The 6,308-nt window shown below is 43.9% G+C and overlaps 1 pseudogene; it reads right to left on the minus strand.

Moving 5' to 3' along the window:
• Positions 1-1,675: 1,675 nt before the first annotated feature.
• On the minus strand, positions 1,676-2,741 carry LOC123405050 (annotated as a pseudogene).
• Between the last annotated feature and the right edge of the window lie 3,567 nt (positions 2,742-6,308).

The following is a 6,308-nucleotide window of genomic DNA, read 5'->3' on the forward strand; positions in this document are numbered from 1 at the left end:
TCACGATACTATTATATGATACTTCCCACTATGACCAGCCTAAAGACACAGAACAACTGACCATACAAGTAGGGGCGGAGCCGGGATTTGATCATAGGGGGGCGAAGAGACAACGATCTAGCCCCGCATAACACCACATAGCTAAACAGATTTTCCAAAATCCCTACAAATGTTGTTTAAAAAAATATAAGCACAATAACACATGTTTAGACATCTGTCTGTTCAAACTTAGCACTAAGATTACCTACATGGTTTACTGGTTATTAATCAGGAGTTGAATATAACTTCCCAGCAAAAGCAATATGTTTCATTTTCCCGTTTATTTCGAAGTATGGTAAATAAATGTTACCAATAATTCATTGGGCATAAGTGGATCAAACAAATTAAACAGATCAACGATATCCCAAGTTGCCGTGCTAGAAGATGAATTAGATATGTATCTCTGATCTAAGAACATATAATTAAATAATATTACCTCCCGAAAAACATTACCAATAAATTCATTAGGCATAACTGCATCAAACAAATTAGATTAGTAAATAACCCGAGTTCCCGTGTTCGAACGATCAACGATTCAACGACAGTAATGGTCAGCCGCGGTTGCTGCAGCATCATCGAGTGCCCAGTAGAAGAAAGGACCACCAGCGGCAGACAAACCAACCATCATGGTGATGTTATCTATTGATGAAACGCAGCGGATCTGTAGGTAGAGATGACTGACGGCGCAATGCCCTAGCCGCCAATGTGGTTATTCAACTCGTAGTGGAATTGAGTTCTATTTGTATGCAAATCCATCGCTTGAGGCCAACCCCTCGTTCATTTTAGAGCGAAACCACCTCACGTATATCCTTGCGGCAATTTTCTATTGGGCCTGGGCCATACGGCAGCTAGGAATCTAATCTAATGGCTGAAAGTAATCATAATTAGGATAAAGACTGCTGAAAAATAACATTGGCCCCTGCTGCAATTTGTTAGGGGTGGCCGAGCCATAGGAGGGGGTGGTGGTTCTGGCCCCTGCTCGACCCATACTGCCTCCGCCCCTGCATACAAAAGAAAAGAGAAAAAGTTAATTCAATCGGATACTCAAAGCTTCATTAAATGTTCGAGCTGTCTAACACTCCCTATATTGCCTTCATATATGAGGTAAATATGAGGAGTGCTCGGACGTGTCTAGTCAGTGGTTTTGCATTTCTCACATAGGATTTGGTCCATTATGGAACATTATTTTTCTTTTTTCTCTCTTTTTTTTCTCCACCATTCACACGTATGTATTCAAATGTACAGGACAAAAGTGAGGAATATGTCTATGCGGACAGATAAATGGACAGTCAAAATGAACATACCCGACTATTGATATCGGGCGCATCCACGAACGTTCAAAAGGTCAAATTTGTCAAGTCCAATTGTAAATGCTCTAACCTGTATGTAAAGAACCAACTTGTATATTTCTGACCATAAGCTGTATTATACTAGTTGTAGTCTTGTAAAATGAACATTCTTATGAGAAAGTAAGATACACGCCATGGGAGATGCTTTGAAGTAGTGCGTCAAGTACACAGCCCAATTAGCAACCAAATTCATGATACACCAGTAAATAGATAGAGATCAAGGTAGCTACTATCTGCTTCTGCTCCCAAAGACGTACCGTTACTTGATTCATGTCAAGAGGCCATGACTAAGTTGCCGGCAATAAGGCAATAACTTGTCCAAGAACATCGCGTGGTTGGTTTCGCTTTAGTTGAGCAAACCCCTTGGTGTTTATGATATCTCGTAATCTCTCACCCTATTGTGTCATATACCTGAGACAACAATCCTTGAGCTGCTGACAATGGTATTGCTCTGCCAGATCCAACGTGAAACCCACCGTGTTGATATCCAGCGCCTTGCTCAGCCTGCTCTCGCATACCAGCTTTAGCCTTTCCATTGCGTAACGATCAGCCGCGACGAGCAAATGCTGCGCCATGTTAGTGGTCTCTTCCGTCGCCTCGTCCATAGACTCTGGCAGACGATCATTGTACATGAAATACAACATTATCTCGAAGACCTTGGCATCCATGTCGTCGACGCGGATGCTGCTTTCTCTGCTCTCCATCATGGCGCCACACAGGACACAGCTGGGTTTGGAAGACTGGCGAACGCGCGGCGAGCACGCACGCGTGCACCTTGAATCTCTTGAACCAGCCGATCTTGACGATCAGGTCCGGCTTAAGGCCGCTGTCTAGGAGATTAGCTATATCTTTGCTTAGGTCTGAGGGTGGCACGATGACGTCGTCCTTATCGGCCTCCTGTCGGTCGTCCATCAGTTTGGTGATGACCTGGACGGTGCACTTGATCACTAGGCAGTCATCCTTGAGGTACCCGGATGCGGCCAAATCGGCTTTATGCACAAACTTGTACCTACCCCAGCCCCGATTAGAGGATGAGAACTTCTGGAGGTCGGCTCTAAATGTGTGCTTCTCCCCTGTCGCCGGCGCCATTGGGTCCTGGAGGCTGAAGGTAAAGGAAGCAGTGAGCTCTTCCTCGCCGGCGTTCATCAGATTGAGTAAAACCGAACAGAACTGATCGTCGACGACCCTAGTGTCGCCGTTTGGGTAGTACGTGATAGCCCAGTCGTGATCACCAACGCGGAAGGTGTCAGACATGAGCAAGGTGTTGCTGCCCGTGATCAGGGAGTGGCCGACGACCTTGAAGAGGTGCTCGCTGGCGTGAACCACCACCGCCGAGGAGGACTTGGTTGCCATGGAGGCCGGCCGGCGGACTAGCATCTTGTAACGAAGAGGTTTCGGGAAACGAAATCGATCTGATCTAAAACGAATCGATCGATGTGCAGAGCAGATAGCAGCAGACAGACAGAGCCACGTACGTACAATACAAGGATCGATGTTTTTAATTGCGTGTGTGTTTATCGGAGACGTATACGTTTTAGTCCCATGACTAAAAGTAATAAGACTAAAATTTGTTAGCCTCACCCATGCTTCGATTGAAATACTAAAGAGACTAAAATCAAGTTAACGAGCATTTATTATCCTCCAAACCTTCTAATCAAAAACTTGCCTGAGAAGTTAAATGAGGAGAGAGACCACTAATGCACATTTTAGTAGGGGTACCCCTGACTAAAAGATTTTAGCCTCAAAACTAGTTTTAACCTTTCTTTAGTCAGGGGTGCTTGAAACTTTAGCCTTTTAAAAAAACTAATTTTAGTCTTTTGGATCCAAACACCCTCTAAACCTAATACTAGTAGTAGTACTAGTTACGGTACGGATGTGTTTTCTACGCCGGTCTCCTCGCTAATCATAGACGCGAGGGCAACCGAACGGGCCAACGTTTCCTTTCTTCCCGGGGAAGAAAAGAAGGCAATCTCGGACAGACTAGTCTTGGCCTTCCGCTCGCCATAGGTGGTGAAGAGGGGGTCGACAGATGCGCGTGTTTTTTTAAGTGCTTGTATACACGTGCATACATTTACATCTATAAATGCATATACATATATATCATATTTTTATGAATATTTTTGAAAGAATGAGTCAGTATATCATACTTTTAAAATTTACGAAGTCACTGTAGGCGTCTCGTTATCGATGAAAATGTTTCCTCCTACTGGAACCATAACGTTGAAAATCCTGAAATAAATCCAGAAATAACGCAAGCATTAAAACTTGAATCCCGTTGGGCTGAGGATATTACTATCCCTCTAACCATCCAATCACATGTTGGTTTGCAAGATCCATATGTGTCGATTGTGCACTTTTAGCTTCTATACGCCCAAGTAGCTTCGATTTTGGGATATTTGATGTCCTGGCTTGACAGTGATGGCGATTCGTCCTAGACGACGCGATTGGCTCTATGGTCGGCCATGGTTTTAAACACCAATCTGTTCAGACGTGGATGTCGTGGCGTTGGCAACATTCTTGTGGTGTACTTGCATCCTGTCTTTGGGCTATCCCATTGCGAGGATTTTCGCTACAACGCTAACGTGAAGCTTGGAAGGTAGTCCAGGAGTAGACACAGATTATGATATGCATGGGCGTCATCTAAAAAAATAGGGATCCCGTGCTGAGTTCGTGGTTTATGGATGATAGGTGTGGTTTCCTCCTTCCATGTCTTAGTTAAAGGGGCGGTAGATTTAGAATTCGGTAGCGTGTCCGGGGTGTTGCCCCGACCAGATTCTTCCAACAACAATGAATTCGCATTTTGTAAACTATTTTGAATGTTTAAAAAACTACATATGAGCGATCGAGACACGTCAAGCTCAGGTAAAAAGGTGATCCATTAGAGCATCTACGACCATGTCCATTTAATTTGACTCATCCCTACTTTCTCTATTCAAAACAATCACACTCCTTAATCAACGAAAGATGTTGTGTGAGACACCGCCAGAGCACGCAACATCGCGGCTGCGGACTCGGTGGTGGTGGCGGCGAGCTCCGCTTGCGTAGGTGCGAAGGGCATCGGCCAACATGAGGCATCAACCCGCACGATTGGGGTCATTAGCTCCCATGCGATGTCGTTGAGTTGAATTATCTCTCATGCGACGTCGTTGGTTTAATGGCTCTCATGCGACATCTCCCAGCGCAGAAATAGCTCAAGCAACACAACCCGTTTACGGGGCTGGCTGGCTGTTAGCTAGGCTGAGATTTGGTTAGGAATGTGCTCTAAATGGTGGGGTCCACATAGGGCCACGTCGTCAAGAGTCAACCGTCCACTACTCGACCGGTGACTGTGTGACCATACTCGACTCGACCGTGCATGACTGGGCGAGCAGCGCCACCGTGTGCATCTTCTCCGGCAAAGGCAGCTGTTTCTTCTCCGCGGTGGTGGAGCGCCTTTCTCGGCAGCGGCAGAGCTATTGCGAGTGAGTATTTTCGAAACCCTAGTCCCATTCCCCAGAATTTTGGATAGATCTGTGGCCTCATGCTCTGTTTCTTGGCGATTTAGAATCTCGATTGGATAGGAGCGCGGGGTTGAATTAGATGGAGCGAGGAGACAGTGCTTCAAATCGGTAATGCCGCCCCTCCCTCTTATCTCTTTTAGCTGTTATCAAACTCGATTTGGTAGTGACCGTACCACTCCTGAGAGGCCAAAGTAGGAAGGGGAAAAAGGAAAAGGAAAAGCAAAAATAATGAAAAGCCCAAAAGGGCTCAACAAGGTAACAAAAATAGGTGCAAGTTGTGTGAGGTACTTGGGCACAGAATTGGTTCATCCAAATGCATCTACACTCCTCAGAGGGCAAAGTATGTTTATGTTACTGTTTTTGCAAGTTTTTGATTTTGCTACTTGTTCTAGTATCTAACCAAGTGAAATTCTTTATGTTTTAGGAGGAAGCGTGCAGAAAAAGGCCCACCTCTTGTTGTTGAACAATGCTGGCCAGTGAAAAAAGCAAGACTCAATGACTTTAGAAGGAAGAGAACTATTACTGCTGAAACTGTTACTGCTGAACATGAGCTAACTGAAACTGTTACTGCTGAACATGAGCAAACTGAAACTGTTACTGCTGAACATGAGCTAACTAAAACTGTTACTGAATCTTTTTTGCAGGCGTTAGGACAATCTGAAACTGTTGCAGATGAAGGTGTTACTGAATCTGCTTTGACATGCCTGAAGGTTGTGCTGCCAAGTGTTGAACATGAGAAAACTGAATCTGCTTTGACAGTTGTGTTGCCATGTTTGGAGGTTATGCTGCCTTGTGTTGAGTTGCAAACTGAAGAAGTTGAACAATGTGTGCAAACTGAAATAGTGGGACATGGTCAGGTGCAAAAGTTGAGGGGGGCCTAGTGGAGTTGTTGACAAGAATACCAAGAGCATGAGCATCAACAAACTGTGCGTCGTGGAACCAAACAGTGGAAAAAAGGAGAAGAAATCGAGTGGTAGAAACAAGCAAAAGAAATAGAGTCGAAATCATTCAAATGTGATGTGATTTGATTTGAAAACTTAAATTTGTTGTCATTTGATGTGAAAACTTATGTTCTTTGATGTAAAACTTATGTGCTATGATGTTGATTTGACTTGAAAATAAAATTCAAATTTGAACCGACATTCAAATTTGAACCTATCTCCAATATTTTTGAAGTTCATTTGTTTGTTCTGTGATGTTGCACTGTTTTATATACTACTATGCACTTTAGTTCATAAATCCAACCCTTTTTGCGAAGTCCAACTCATAGTCACTGAAAATATTGTCCAAACAGGCTCCAAAGTAAGGGAAAACGACGCCATTTCTAAGCAAGTTTTTTTTCAACCTTCTCAAAATCACCCAAAAATATTTTCTTAGCTTATATTATACCTATATAGGATCAACACGAAGTCTCACCATT

Source organism: Hordeum vulgare, chromosome 6H (genome assembly GCF_904849725.1).
Source record: "Hordeum vulgare subsp. vulgare chromosome 6H, MorexV3_pseudomolecules_assembly, whole genome shotgun sequence".
Classification (NCBI taxonomy): Eukaryota; Viridiplantae; Streptophyta; class Magnoliopsida; order Poales; family Poaceae; genus Hordeum; species Hordeum vulgare.